This window comes from Medicago sativa, chromosome 2 (genome assembly GCF_051527215.1).
Source record: "Medicago sativa cultivar Bolivia chromosome 2, Bolivia_mono, whole genome shotgun sequence".
Lineage (NCBI taxonomy): Eukaryota > Viridiplantae > Streptophyta > Magnoliopsida > Fabales > Fabaceae > Medicago > Medicago sativa.
Genome location: NC_140750.1, coordinates 56,030,717 through 56,047,285, shown reverse-complemented (window position 1 = coordinate 56,047,285; position 16,569 = coordinate 56,030,717). Strand labels below are relative to the sequence as shown.

At 33.2% G+C, this 16,569-nt stretch overlaps 1 long non-coding RNA gene and 1 pseudogene across 1 annotated transcript; one reads left to right on the top strand and one right to left on the bottom strand.

Annotated features, from left to right (window-relative positions):
• Nucleotides 1–425: 425 nt before the first annotated feature.
• On the top strand, nt 426–4,639 carry LOC146949123 (uncharacterized; annotated as a pseudogene).
• Nucleotides 4,640–13,469: 8,830 nt separating this feature from the next.
• On the bottom strand, nt 13,470–14,646 carry LOC146949122 (uncharacterized). Its single transcript, XR_015025380.1, has 3 exons — nt 14,514–14,646; nt 13,882–14,042; nt 13,470–13,792 (listed from the first exon to the last, which is right to left on the bottom strand). It is a non-coding gene; the product is annotated as an uncharacterized LOC146949122 (long non-coding RNA).
• Nucleotides 14,647–16,569: the final 1,923 nt, after the last annotated feature.

The window sequence follows — 16,569 nt, the reverse complement described above, 5'->3', positions numbered from 1 at the left end:
AAAATGGGAAGAAAGTTTTGACTCTACACTGATTATGGCATGGCTTGGAGGAAAAATATTTTGGACCCCTAGACACTTAATTTTGGACTCATTGAGACTTTGGTTTTTTTACTTGGACAATAAAATAAAAGTGACTAAAATAAAATATGAAAAATGACTAATTAAAAGCTAAAATAAAAATTGGAAATAAAAACTAAAATTATAAAATTAAATAAAAGATGGAAATTAAAGAGTAAATAACAAATAATAATAAAAAAATAAAGAAAACTAAAATTATAAAAATATAAAGAGCGAAGAGGGCCCGACTCGGAACCAAACATGAGGTATTTTAAGATACCTTTATGCTGAGATTTCCTTTGAAAAGTCAAAGACTATTCAGGGTCAGACAATGTATGAATGTAGGATGTTAGGTCAAAAATTGGGGTATGACAGTTGAGAACACGGAAGATGATCCGGGAGAGACAAAACCAAATTTTGTCGAAAAATCCGGAGATGTCAAACCGCCTAAGGTTGAAGCCAAACCAAACATTGATGGAGCTTCCGTCCATGTTGAAGTTTCTAAATATGTCGACTCCGGTGTCCTCCCACTTCATGCGAACGAAGTTGACACGGCTAGGTTTTTTTCCGACGACATTAAATGGAAAGATAAGGATGACTTGCTTAATTGGGTACGTCGTCAAGCAAATAAGGCGGGATTTACAATTGTTATATAGAGATCAAGTATGATCAATCCAATGGTGCGACTAGTGTGTCAAAGGAGTAGAGCTCACAAAGTGGCGGAAAAAACAAAAACCAAAGCATGAGTCAACAGGCTCAAGAAAATGTGGTGCATGTTCTTGGTTAGTGGATATCTAAGTAGGCAAACAAAGGAATGGAGATTGAACATTCTTAATGGAGTTCACAACCATGCGATGGAGCCGGCTTTAGAAGGACGCATGCTTGTCGGTAGATTAAAGGAGGATGACAAGAAGATGTTGGAACAAAATGTGATTAACACTGCCCTTTAGAGTTTTGATGATAACAAGGTATTAAAAATTGTTAATTTGATATGCTAATATTTTTTCAAGTGTACAGGGCTAAGACAAAAATTTGATATCTTCATTAGGTTCTGGAAGAACAAAAGAGAGCAATGGAATCAACAAAATGAAGCTTGAAGCATCTAAAGTCAAAGTGCATCTGAAGTCAAAGTGCTCCTGAAGTGATGTGATGACGTCATCAGAAGCAAGTTCATCAGAAGCACCTCATCAGAAGCTGAATATCACCAGAAGCTGAAGTTCATCAGAAGATGAGAGACTTAAAGCTTCAAATGATGTTCAAAGGATTTAATCACGCCTAGCATTGCAGAAGACCAGAAGAGTGAAGCAACGGCTATTTTGAAAGGATTTGAAGGCATTGGATGCTTGTTCTTTTAAGAGCATTGACAAAGTACAATTGTACGAAGTGTACAACCACTACCTCCACTACTCTGTTTTTGTCTCTGCTACAGGACAAGAAAAACAGCTATGCTTGCAACGTTGTTCCTTCAGACTTAGAATGGATTTGAAATTGATCCTTCATAAGACAATAACCATATTAGGCAAAAGATCATTGATGATTGATCAAAGCTTCAAACGACTCTTTTTTAATGTGCTGGCAATTTCACAACGTCTCTTTCACACCCTTATATAAAGGAGTGAAGACTTAGAGAATATAAGGACTCAACAACAATTTACAAGCGCCAAAACTCAGCTGAAATTATTCTGCATCAAAAGTTCACTTAGAATTTCTTAACAACTTTCATATCTTATAAATTCTAGAGTCTTAATAGTCTGTATCTGATTTGTATTGTGAACACCACTGATTGTATATCAAGTGTTCAGCCTCAAACATTTTTCTTTGTAATTCTGTTTGAATAGAAGTCTCTTGCAGTTGTGCTTGAGCATAGGAAGTCTCTTGATTGTGTTCAGGAGCATAGGAAATCTCTTGCAGTTGTGCTTGAGTAGTTTGAAGTCTCTTGCTAGTTTTAGTAGTGAGCATTTGTAATCAGATATTACATTTTTAGTGAACTCTCCTTGGAAGTGCAAGGGGGACAGGACTACTTCCGGTTTGTGGAAGGAACCTGTATAATTGTTTTATCTCTCTCTCTCTCTCTCTCTCTATTTTATCCGCTGCATTTAGATTCTAAACATTACTTCAGAAGTTGAATTCTATCTGCTTCTGATCAGTAGTTTCAGCTTAGGAGAAAACGAAGAAAAAGCAAACATAATTCAACCCCCCCTTCTTGTGTTTTTCTCACCTTCAGAAGATTGTACGTGACTTGACCAAGAGCAAGGTGCTTCCAAGAAATATTTTGATAAATTTGAAGAGCAAAAGATAACATTGCATGACAAATATCAAGCAAGTATACAATGAACGTCAACAAATATGGAAGTCAAATAAAGGTGACAAGACAGCGTTGCAGTTTCTAATCCATAAGTTGGAGGAGCACAACTATGTTTATTTCTTAAGAACACAGTGAAAGTACTACTATTGAAGATATCTTTTGGGCTCATCCAACATTCGTTAAGTTGTTTAACAATTTTCCAACGGTTTTGATTTTGGACTCCACCAACAAAACCAACATGTACAAGATGCCAATGTTTGAGATAGTTGAGGTCACCTCGACCGATTTGACAGATTCGGTTGACTTTGGATTTGTGACACATGAGAAAGAGGAAAACTTTGTGTGGGTTTTACAAATGAAGCGTAAACTTCTTACGTCAAAGATGAATATGCCTAGGGTGGTTGTGACTGACAGAGATATGTCTTTGATGAATGCGGTTGCAAATGTTCTCCCCGAAAGTTATGCAATGAATTGTTACTTTCATGTGCAAAAAAATGTTAAACAAAGGTGCATCTTAGATTGTAGATATCCTTTGGGAAAAAAGAATGGGAAAGAGGTGAAACATGGTGATGTAGTGAAGAAGATAATGAGCAAATGGAAAGTTATTGTTGAATCGCCCACTCAAGAGTTATATGCAAATGCATTAGTGGAGTCACAAGAAGTTTTTAGTGATTTCCCAATTTTCCTAACCTATGCCATGACAACCTTGAATGAAGTGAAGGAGAAAATAGTGAGGGCTTGGACAGACCATGTGTTGCATCTTGGTTGCAGAACCACCAACAGGGTAGAATCGGCTCATGCTTTGGTAAAGAAATATTTGGACAATAGTGTGGGTGATTTGGTTACTTGTTGGGAAAAAATACATGATATGTTAGTGCTTCAGTTCACTGCGATACAGACATCATTTGGTCAGAGTGTTATGGTATTGGAACATAGATTCAAAGATGTCACTTTATACTCTGGGTTAGGGGATTATGTGTCTAGATATGCTTTGGACAACATTGCTTTGGAAAAGTCACGTTGTAGGAAAACATTGTGCATGGACAAGGAAATTTATGCTTGTGTTCAAAGGACATCGTACGGGCTACCATGTGCATGCGATATTGCTACTAAAATCGTGAAGACAAGCCAATTTTATTGAATGAGATACACCATCATTGGCATACGTTATGTATGGGACAAGAAAGTAATGAACATGGTTTTTCTATAGAGGATGAGTGGATTGGTATTCAAGAACGTCTCAAGAAAGTCCCTTACCAAATGAAGCTTGAAATCAAAGAGGTTTTGCGGCAGTTGGCATTTCCTGAAACCACCATGTTGTCTCCACCACCACGAAAAGTACCAACTAAGGGAGCCAAGAGAAAAGTGGATATTGCGAAGTCTAGAGCAAAAATTACATCGACTAGTCGAATCCCTTCTTCGTGGGAGGTTGTTGATTCCCAAAATCCGGATAGTCAACCGTCACCGTCACCAACAACTTCATCATTTCCTAAAAAAAAAGGTGCTCGTCTTGGTAAAACATTATGTTCCCCATTTCCACCACCTACGCGGTATCCAAAGTCTATTCCGGTTCCAACGTCTTTTCCGATTATGAGCCCTATTGATTATATGCCAAAGTTCATGGTTCCATTTATTGAAAAAGTGGTGGATGTTATAGGCGATTGACATTGTGGATTTTGGGCTATAGTTGAGTTCATGAGATTGGCCGAAGAAAATCATATCATGATTCGTAGACATCTTATTCAAGAGTTGAAAGATCATAGAGATGATTATGTGGGAGTATATGTGGGTGAGGATCGTTATAACTACATTTTAAATGGCTTACATCCTCCCGAAAATATGAGTGGTATTGCACATGTTGATAAGTGGTTGACGTTTCCGGACATGGGACGCTTTGTTGCTAATTATTACAAAAGGTGTGTGGTCTTGTTGACAAATCATGAATTTGGAATCCGGAATCTTATTTCCACTAAGAGAGCCACCACCGGCTAAGCAAAAAAATCGCATCATGTGCCTTGGGTTAATTCCGAATCATTTCGTGCTTATTTTTTTGAAGGATGGTTGTCCACTGCCTCCATCATCTATGGAGTGGCACAATCACAAGAATGAAGATGCGGTGACTTGGGAAGATGAGTATTTGGATCAACATGATTTGTTCTGAAAGCTCATGATTATTGGAAAGGGAGAAACCGCCGTAACCAAAAAAGGAGTCAAACAAAGCGGAACCTATTTTGTTGGACACTCCCGAAAAAGCAAAGCAACAACAATTTGAAGTAATTGCGGAAGATGAAGGAAATTCTATTTCACTTGATCTTCCCAATCACTTGGTGATTAATGAGTGATTTTTTGTCGGTGTTAGTCTTTTTTTTTTTTGTAGAAATTACATCGACGTATATTTTGGGGTCGAAATTGTAACGCCAATTTTTTGTGGCCAATATATAACTAACATTATGTAATTTATATAAATATATGATAATATGAATTTTATGGGGTGAAACTAGTGCAATACTTATTTATTCGTTATTAATGTTTACGCATTTGATTTATTCGTTATTACGTTTCATTTAATTTCATTCTAATTTATGATTTTATTTCATAAAGCTTTTGTGTAGTGAAACATGTCTGAGATTGCAAAAATTGAAGGCCGTGTTAGATACTCTGCTTTTAAAAAGACAATTAAGGTTATGATAACACCAACCCACTCTCTTGATGATTTGAAGGCACAACTTAACATATATTTTGAGCATCTTGGTGAAAATCAATATACTCGTCACTTATTTGGTCAGATGCCATGCATAGACCTAGGAGAAGATTGAGATGAATACGCATGAAAAACGACAAGCTATATGCATTGGCTTATTCGCGACGATAGCGACGTCGGATTTATGTTTCGGAATATGGTGGAAGATAATATATTATATATGTATGTTTGTTCCATCTGCAACTGCGTAGAATGTCAGTAGAGATTTAATTTAACGATATGTAATGTGTTGTTTAATTATGGACAGTCTTTAACGTTTTGATGAATTTCAAACATTCGTGTAATTTTAACAATTTTGGTTGTGGGGTGAAGATGAGTTTGGGTCCTGGTGTTGTTGTTGGCTTGGAGAGACAGAAGTTTTTGTTGGAGGTTGTGTGATTGGTGGTGTTGTTAGGATGAGATTGTATATGAGATTGAGAAGAAAAAAAACGCGAGAGAGGGAGACATAGTTTTCGAGATGATTGGTGTTTTTAGGTGTAAGAAAAAAACGTGAGAGAAGGTGAAAGGGTTAAAGGGATGCAGAAGATGAAGATAGAATTTTAGAGATGATCATGTTTTCTTTTTTAATTAAATAAGGACATGTCATCAAATTATACAAGTGGAAGGAGTTAAAAAATGAAAAAAATAATTATATACATAGTCATGTACCACGTCATCCACTTAGATGAGTCAGATGAGTTCATGGGCTGTTTCTGGAGAATCTTCTTCTTATATGGTTGGAATCTAAAAATAAAAAAATTACATGAGGTAAATTGAAACTCGTCTATATTACTCGTCTATAAAAATTGTTGCTATTGAAAATTGTTAGTGTTGTAGTTTCAGGGTTTGAAGGAATGAATAATGAGGATGGAGTATTGTGTAGTAGCATGATATAACCACCATAAATGTTCAGAACAAAACAAGTATTATTCGAAGAGAATAAAGATGCTCACAATGGTGGTGCATCGATGGCAGAAAATGCTCTAAGAAAGGAAGTAGTGGTCAAAATTCAATGATGAGATGGCAACAAAGGAGAGTGTTAACTGCAGTCACTTTAACACTCAAGTCAGTATATGATTGAGGTGGGTGAAAAGACTAGAAAAATGCATACCTTGAGCAATGTTGGAGACTTATTTATATAGGTGTTGGGGAAATCGTTGTGTCGTAATCGTCAAGAGGTTGCATACGGCGTCCATGAATGTTATAGCTAGGGGTGTAAGTGGTTCAGACAAAACTGATGAAACTGAAAATCCAAACCGAAAAATTATCCGACCTTGTTTGGTTCAGTTCAAAATCGAACCGAACCAACCTAAACCAATCTAGTTTGGTTTGGTTTGGTTCTCGGTTTTTAATTTTGAGATCTAAAGAACCGATGAACCGAATCGATGCTAACCTTCCTTCCCATTTTAGTAATATTATCCCCCCTCACACACAATTATAATTAATCTCAAAATTAAAGTCCAACATAAAATACTCCTTAATTCATTCACTTTCTCCTATCATCATCTCATCTCTCACACTCTATTTCAATATTTCTACTAAATAAGAACACTAGTCAGCAATCGCACCTAACCCATTGTTCCGCATCGTCATGAGATAGTTCATCTCTTATTAGTTTTTTCATGTTACTTATATAAAATAATTTGAAAAATAGAGAACAAAGGAAATCAAAGTTTCATGAAATATTTAAGTATGTTGTATGCATGAAATACAAATTTGTGAAAATATGAATTTTTTTAATTGTATTTTCAAACAAATCGATCAACTGAACTGATCCAAACTGAACCAAACTAGTTTGGTTCGGTTCGGTTTTTTTGAAAAACAGTAAAAACCGAACCAAACCGATGAAGATTTCATCGGTTCGGTCATTTTTTTGACCAAAAACCGATCCAAACCGAACTGTTACGCTTCTAGTTATAGCCGTTAGATGTCGTCATGGCCATTAGGAGGTGTTGTGGGTCAGAGAGGATTTGAGGCAAGGTAGGAAAAATTATGCTCATGAGTCTCCTATTTACGTATTGTTTAACATTCTCTTTTCCATCCAATGTGTATTTTGTAACTCACTCGACAATTATCACGACACTTTTGCATAAAAAAGAATATTATTATTCCTATCTTATATATTTTTTTATTTGAATTCCTTATTTTTAAGGATGACTAGTTTAGAGACCCGGCGTTGCCCGGGTTAGATATTAAATAAGTTTTATAAGTTTGTATGCACGAATACACATGTCAGTATATTAGATTGAATTTATTTAAATTTACAATTATAATAATATCATAAAAATAAATATAAATATTTCAAAAAAAATTAAAAATAAATATAAATGATGAGATGAATGTCCAATGCAAGAATAAAAAGTGTAACAAAATCAATAATGAATTAGTCCAAGTGGTAATAGTTTTGGGTCCTTTAAACATGGACTATTACTTTCCCGCCCTATTGCCTTCTCCCGCGCCCCGTAAAATTTTTAAAAATGCCCTTGTGCATTCCGGATTTTAAAATTAGGATTCATGTTTACTATTTCGGATTTTATAATCCGGACAATTCTTATGTATAATCAGTCATCAGACTTTCTCACATTTCAACAGTTTTGAGTTTTCCTTTTAAAACCTGTCAAATAAAATCATAAAAATATAAAAACAGTACCAAAAAATTCTAAAAATCAAATAAAACTAATCGAAATTTTTTTGGATTTTTATGAGAATATGAAAAATTAATAAAAATGAAAAATGGGTCTAAACGATGGAATTTTGGATTTTGAGGGGCGGAGTCCCGTAAGAAGTCCCTTCTATGGGAGTCATGGTCCTTGAATTTTTTTCTGATTTTCTGGGGATGTTTCGGAGCAATCCGATCAAGTAGCCCGAAAACCCGATTTTTGTTAAATAAAATATTGGTTTTTAAAAATAGAAAAAATAAAAAAAAAAATATTGAGAATGAATGTGGAAGTGACATGTGGCATAAAAAACCTTACTTTATATATATACTATTGATTGATTGATTGATTGATTGATTGATGTGTAGTTTGTTGAGATAAAAAATACTGAGTGCATAAAATCAAAAGTTTGTTGAGATATTTATGTTAAATAAAATAGAAAAAATAATAAAAATATTGAGAATGAATGTGGAAGTGACATGTGGCATAAAAAACCTTACTTTATATATATACTATTGATTGATTGATTGATGTGTAGTTTGTTGAGATAAAAAATACTGAGTGAATAAGATCAAAAGTTTGTTGAAATATTTATGTTAAATAAAATAGAAAAAATAATAAAAATATTGAGAATGAATGTGGAAGTGACACGTGGCATAAAAAACCTTACTTTATATATATACTATTGATTGATTGATGTGTAGTTTGTTGAGATAAAAAATACTGAGTGCATAAGATCAAAAGTTTGTTGAGATATTTATGTTAAATAAAATAGAAAAAATAATAAAAATATTGAGAATGAATGTGGAAGTGACACGTGGCATAAAAAACCTTACTTTATATATATACTAGTGTAGTGACCCGGCGTTGCCCGGGATAGTCATAGAAAATATTAGTGTAGTGACCCGGCGTTGCCCGGGATAGTCATAGAAAATATTAAATAAGGTTATGTTCATGGACGCATACATGAAAAAAATTGAAATGATTTAAATTTAAAAATAAAAATTATTAACGAACATAAAATAAGCTATCTAATCTTGGAATACAAAAGTAGTAATTAATAAGTGTAGTATGCAAAAATAAAATATAATAATGTAATAATTGAAAGGAATAGTATGATGACAGTCAATTATTCGCTATTTTTAGTGTCATTTTCATCACATTTTGGAGTTCACAAGCAAGATTAAGCAGCAAGAAAAGCAAGAAAAATAGAAGATTTCGAAGAAACAGTTGTGTTGATGTTTTTATTGAGTCTGTAGCAATTTTAGACAGTCTGGGGGTGTGAAAAGCAGAAATTCTGGAAGTGCTGGAAATTGCAGAATCGTGGCGCGATTTTTTATGAGGCGTGGCGCGATTTTGGATGCAGAAAATTACAACATCCCTGTTTGAGTGAAATCGCGGCGCGATTATTAACACGGCGCGGCGCGATTTTGCAACTTCAGGCCCAAAACTTCTATAAATACTGCACTCAATCTGAAGAACAAGGGTTACGATTTTGGAGAGCAAAGTGCGATTTTGAGACATCGGAGACGGCTAGAAGGGCGATTTCTTCATCCTTTTACCAATTCATGTATGTTTTAATTATTTCATTGATTATGCTATTTGTAAACTCGATTATGAGTAGCTAAATCTCTTAGAGATTAGATCCGAGATGAATCTTTGTAACCCTAATTGACACATGTTGCTGTGAAACTCTATTTTGTTTATGAATTCAATTCTAGTTTATTCAATTCAATTGTTCTTAATGCTTTTTATATCTTGATCACATATAACTTGATTTTGTGAGAACGAATGACCACTGACCATGGCTTTCAACTTAGACCTAATTGAATTGTTCTAATAAACAGGGTTAGTCTAGGAATAGATAATCGTTTGTTAGTGATAATAGGTTAACGTTCGGTAAAACCTTCAAGAATTATTAGACCACCTAAGGAATTAGGGGCTGTAGTTTAAGAAGAGGGTCCTAACTCAAGGGATTGATTAGGGCTAATTTGTTAATCATCGTAAACTAGAAGAGGGTTCATAACAAATAGGTGCAGTAGACCAATTAGGGGAACTTAGAGGATTCGACGGATCTGATCTCATCTTTCTCTCCTATTTTCTTAATCAAATCTTTTCTGTTTCTTGATTTAATTAAAAATCAAACCAAATCTACCGCCTAGTGGCAAAACAAAATAAATTTTATACATCCTAATTATATAACGAAATTGAATTATTGAAGTTAAAAACAGTCCTCGTGGGAACGATATTTTTACTACTTCGATAGTATTTGGTGCACTTGCCAGAGATCTATCAAGTTTTTGGCGCCGCTGCCGGGGACTGTTGAATTATTTCAACAAGGCAATTACGTTATTATTTAGGATTTCTGTCTTTTATATTTTTGTATATATATATTAAAAAAAAATATTATGCTCTTTGTTTCCTTCTCATTGTACTGTGCTACTGAAAAGTTTATCCAAGTTTTGCAGCTATGATAGACAGGGTACTCCTCTATGACACAGAAGAGATTGCTAAGTTGCAGTATGAAAAATATATGCTATCTTTTAAGATCAAAATTTTGGACAACAAAATCTCGAGTTGTGATCATCATGAGGCAAATCAACCAGGTAGTGATGGTGAAGGGAAGAAAGAGATGATGAACATCGATTACAATACTCAACTTCAGAATATTTTAGATGATTTCTTGGTGTCAAATCAAGTTTCATTTGAGAAGTTTGATGTTCAGTGTGGTGATCTTGTTGAGAAAGCACATGAGTCTCAGAGGAAGCTGGTTCAGATGGAGATTGAGTGTCACAATGTTGTGGTGGAAGAAAATTCAAAAGTGAGGAGTGCTGACATTTTCCCAAAGTCTGAACAAACAGGGTTTAAGGAAATCTCTCGTGTGCAAATGGATGCATGTCCTTCTCTAAGGTGGGAGAGCTTAAATTCCAAAGGTTTAACTATGAGCGCATGGAAGCATCTACTTCTTTGTTACAAATTCATGGAATTCCTACCAAACAGGAGGAAGAAGAAGGATGATGTGTTCTTTCTGACATATTTGCCACCCTAACAATGGTTGAAGCGTCAAGCTTAATGACGTAAAAGAAAGCGCTTGGTGGGAGGCAACCCATCCTTTTTATTATGTCTTTATTTTCAGTATTTTATTTTTATTGTTGAGTCAGACAATTGTCAGTATGTTTGAATAACTCAGTTGTATCCCCCTGTTATGTGATTGGATCTGAACTTGTTTATTATTGATGAATTTGCTTGTTTGTTGACTTTTTACAGTTTAGTAACAAATATTTGTTCAAGTGGTATTCCAAAAGTTCAAAAGGAGGAGTGACTTGTGTTTCAAAGGCGAAGTGTACGGCGATAGGTAGTCACAACTCCCAGATATCTAAACTGTAAGGATTCATGGCCAAATTTCATTTTTCCAATTTACTTATATAGAGTGTTCCATGCATTTACATTTCTAGAACTTGCGATTTTTCTCTATTGTTGATTGATCTTTGTCATTAGCACACTGAGGCAAAAGTGCTTGGTCCTGTGAGCCTTTTGAAGCCTACCCTGATTTTAATTGATATATTCTATCCTTTTCTTAACCAATTTGAGCCGGTAGGATTAGAACTTTTTGTTCGGTGACAAACTACATTACAAACTTAGAGACTTTTAGGACTTGTCCCATATTGTTTTTTCTGAGTTAGGCATTGTAGAATGTTGCTAAATAATTAAGTTTGGGGTTGCTATTGGAATTTGCAACCAACTAAGTTTGGGGCTGGGGGTACTAGAGAACAAAGAACATTATCATGAAAAAAAATACACACAAAAATGGTGTATCAAAAAAAAAAAGGAAGAAAAGAATAGAATGAAAAAGGGACAAAACATTGAAAATCCGAGTAACTTTAAACTCGATTGTCCCAATAGTTACAAGTGTTCTCTAGTACCTTTGCAAGAATTGTTGTTCCATAAGGTGAATGAATGATGGATTGAATTTTGTGCTTAACTTCCGTAGGAATGCCTAACTCAAATTTTGTGTAGCCTACTTATCCAAATATTATCCCACCTTCACCTAAGCCCCGTTATAACCCTTAAAGACCTCAAAGTGTGCATTGACATTGATTTTGATTGACGTTTAGAAACTTTTCAAGCGTATGGTAATATGTAGATTGCATGTCGACTATGTGTGAACCCTTTCATATTTTTGCGTGGAGTTGTGAATTGGTGGATGCGTACAAGTCAAACTAGCTCATCTTTAGCTAGTAAGGTGTTGAACTTTTGGGTACTATCGCTTGATCAGGTAACTGTTATTTTACTGTCGATTGTCAATATTGCAAGTAGATTCCTTGAGGACAAGGAATGGTTCAAGTTTGGGGCTGTGATGACAGTCAATTATTCGCTATTTTTAGTGTCATTTTCATCACATTTTGGAGTTCACAAGCAAGATTAAGCAGCAAGAAAAGCAAGAAAAATAGAAGATTTCGAAGAAACAGTTGTGTTGATGTTTTTATTGAGTCTGTAGCAATTTTAGACAGTCTGGGGGTGTGAAAAGCAGAAATTCTGGAAGTGCTGGAAATTGCAGAATCGTGGCGCGATTTTTTATGAGGCGTGGCGCGATTTTGGATGCAGAAAATTACAACATCCCTGTTTGAGTGAAATCGCGGCGCGATTATTAACACGGCGCGGCGCGATTTTGCAACTTCAGGCCCAAAACTTCTATAAATACTGCACTCAATCTGAAGAACAAGGGTTACGATTTTGGAGAGCAAAGTGCGATTTTGAGACATCGGAGACGGCTAGAAGGGCGATTTCTTCATCCTTTTACCAATTCATGTATGTTTTAATTATTTCATTGATTATGCTATTTGTAAACTCGATTATGAGTAGCTAAATCTCTTAGAGATTAGATCCGAGATGAATCTTTGTAACCCTAATTGACACATGTTGCTGTGAAACTCTATTTTGTTTATGAATTCAATTCTAGTTTATTCAATTCAATTGTTCTTAATGCTTTTTATATCTTGATCACATATAACTTGATTTTGTGAGAACGAATGACCACTGACCATGGCTTTCAACTTAGACCTAATTGAATTGTTCTAATAAACAGGGTTAGTCTAGGAATAGATAATCGTTTGTTAGTGATAATAGGTTAACGTTCGGTAAAACCTTCAAGAATTATTAGACCACCTAAGGAATTAGGGGCTGTAGTTTAAGAAGAGGGTCCTAACTCAAGGGATTGATTAGGGCTAATTTGTTAATCATCGTAAACTAGAAGAGGGTTCATAACAAATAGGTGCAGTAGACCAATTAGGGGAACTTAGAGGATTCGACGGATCTGATCTCATCTTTCTCTCCTATTTTCTTAATCAAATCTTTTCTGTTTCTTGATTTAATTAAAAATCAAACCAAATCTACCGCCTAGTGGCAAAACAAAATAAATTTTATACATCCTAATTATATAACGAAATTGAATTATTGAAGTTAAAAACAGTCCTCGTGGGAACGATATTTTTACTACTTCGATAGTATTTGGTGCACTTGCCAGAGATCTATCATAGTACTTTGTCGATAAAATTAAATCCCAACTAATGTATAAAAGACAAATGCTACATATCTTTCTATATTAAGTTTTCAAATACTTCTTTGTATACAACATTAATTGTTGTATTCGGAAGAAGATCAACACTATTTTCAATAAGTATTTTAGCTCTTGCTTATTTTTAACCCTTGAAAGAGCAATATACAGTTGACCATGACTAAAGACTGGTCTTGAAAGATACAACCCAACAACTGAAAGTGTTTGTCCTTGAGATTTGTTAATGGTCATACAAAAACAAATGGATACTGGAAATTTTCTTCTTTTAAACTTGAATGGTAGATTAAGGTTGTCTGTAATCATGCTCATTCTAGGAATGAGAACAATGTCTCCGATATTTGTCCCAGTCAGAATTGTGCACTCAAAGACGTTGTTTCCCAATTTTCGTACCTTCAATCTTGTTCCATTACACAATCCATTGGCTTGGTCAATATTTCTCATCAACATTATTGGGACTCCTACTTTCAGTCAACAAAAATTGTGAATAATAAAACAATAATAAAACAAAACAAATAAAAGTTAATAAGGAAAAAGAACCGATGCATACTTTTTCATCCATGAAAACCATATCGATTAAATCAACCTGGTCTATATATTTAAAGTTTGGCATTCTCCACATTCTAATGATCCTAATCTTGAATCTCCATACTCTGTACTTATTATTGATTGTTATGCTATCAATGAGGTCAAATTTGGCAGCCATAATTTCTGAAAAAGAAAATTAGAAACCAAATTGATGAAACTTATTGGTTAAATAGGAATCAAATTTGAATGAAGGTATTGCAAGTGTGCGTAAACATGATTAAAATTTTTAAAATGCTGTTTAAAAATTCGTCTACAAAAATCAAAAAATAAAAATAACAAAAAGATGAAAATATGTTATATTAAAAAGCAGGATTAAAAAGTGGTTGATATATGTGTATAATAATTATTTAGAAATAAAGACCTGAAATAATAGTATAGTTGATTAATAATATTAAAACGCTACTCGTGAAATAATAATATTTTAGGACCTGAAATATTATTAATAAAATCAAAACGCTACTGATTAATAATATTGAAATAAAAAGGACCTGAAAAAATAGTATATGTGATAATAGTATAGGTGATTAATAATATTAAAACGCTACTGTTGAATCGAAAAGAGAAAAAAAATAGTATAGGTGTTAGTTCAAGCACCTGAAACTCGTAGGTGTTTGTAATGGATGCCAACAACAATAGTTCAAGGACCTGAAGAAAAAAAACAATCAGTAAACTCACTCGTAGGTGTTAGTTCCCTCTTATATTATATATAAAAATAAAAATCTAAGCATAAGTAAAAAAACAATAGTATAGGTGTTTGTCAAACCTGAAGAAAGAAAAAGCTTAAATCAAAAGAAGGTTTGAGTTTCAGTTTTTGCTCAAAATATGTGACTACGTGATTAAAAAATTCTCCTTTATTTATAGTTAAAAAAAAATTGAAGCCTTTTTTTCCTCAATGAAAAAAACTAATTGAATAATATGGTGCTAAAAGATTAGATAGTAACTAATTGAAACTTCTTTTCCTAAAAAAAAAGTAATATTTAATAGATAGTATTGAAAGTATTTTTATTTTTTGAAGGAGGATAGTATTGAAAGTATCATATATAGTTTGTTGAGACAGTTTGACTACATAAAATATTAGGAATTAAATATAAAATTAAATAAAAATATTTCAAGTCCTGAAATATTATTATTAAAATCAAAACGCTACTGATTAATAATATTAAAACGAAAAGGACTTGAAAAAAATAGTATAGGTGATAACAGTATAGGTGATTAATAATATAAAAACGCTACTGTTGAAACGAAAAGAAAAAAAAATAGTATAGGTGTTAGTTCAAGGACTTGAAACAGAAACAATAGTATAGGTGTTAGTTAAGGACCTGAAACTCGTAGGTGTTTGTAATGGATGCCAGCAACAATAGTTCAAGGACCTGAAAGGAAAAAAAAAACAATCGGTAAACTCACACGTAGGTGTTAGTTCCCTCTCATAATATAAAAATAAAAATCTAAGCATAAGCATAAGTAAAAGAAACAATAGTATAGGTGTTTGTCAAACCAAAAGAAAGAAAAAACTTAGATCAAAAGAAGGTTTGAGTTTTAGTTTCTGCTCAAAATATGTGTTTACGTGATTAAAAAATTCTCCTTTATTTATAGTTAAAAAAAAACAATTTGAAGCCTTTTTTTCCTCAATGAAAAAAACTAATTGCAACTTCTTTTCCTAAAAAAAAGAAAGAAAAAAATAAAGTAAGATTTAATGGATAGTATTGAAAGTATTATATATAGTTTGTTGAGATATTTTGGCTACACAAAATATTAGGAATTAAATATAAAATTAAATAAAATATGTAGTGGATAAGATCAAAAATTTGCTGAGATTTTTATGTCAAATAAGATGTTAAATAAAATATAGAAAAAATATAAAAATATTGAGAATAAACGTGGAAGCGACATGTGGCATAAAAAACCTTACTTTATATATATACTATTGATACTATTGATTGATTGATGTGTAGTTTGTTGAGATATTTATGTTAAATAAAATAGAAAAAATAATAAAAATATTGAGAATGAATGTGGAAGTGACATGTGGCATAAAAAACCTTACTTTATATATACTATTGATTGATTGATTGATGTGTAGTTTGTTGAGATATTTATGTTAAATAAAATAGAAAAAATAATAAAAATATTGAGAATGAATGTGGAAGCGACATGTGGCATAAAAAACCTTACTTTATATATATACTACTAGACTGATGACCCGTGCGCCGCACGGGTCTTATGAGTTGTAATACATGAGTCATTTAGATTAAAAATGATAGTATTTTTCTAAAAATTGAAAAAGCATGGATAGATTTGAAATAATTAATATGATTTCAAAAAATCAATGTTTAGAGACCGTGCAACAAAGGAATGTGACCATTTAATTTTTTTGTTTAGCATATTCTTGTGACTGTAATTTAGAATACTATAATAAATAACTAACCAAGGGACGTACACCTAATTTAGATTTATCATCAATGTCATCTAAAGAACCATTGTGACAAACAGTGGTGTTGTTTTTGGCAAAACACAGTCGCATCTTAATAAACACTTAGTAATCAATAGCTATGAAGATTAGTATAATATAAATTATAAGTACAACAAAAACAGAAATAGCTAGCTCATCCAAAACATTCAAAGATTACTTTAAAAAGGAAGTGAGATTACA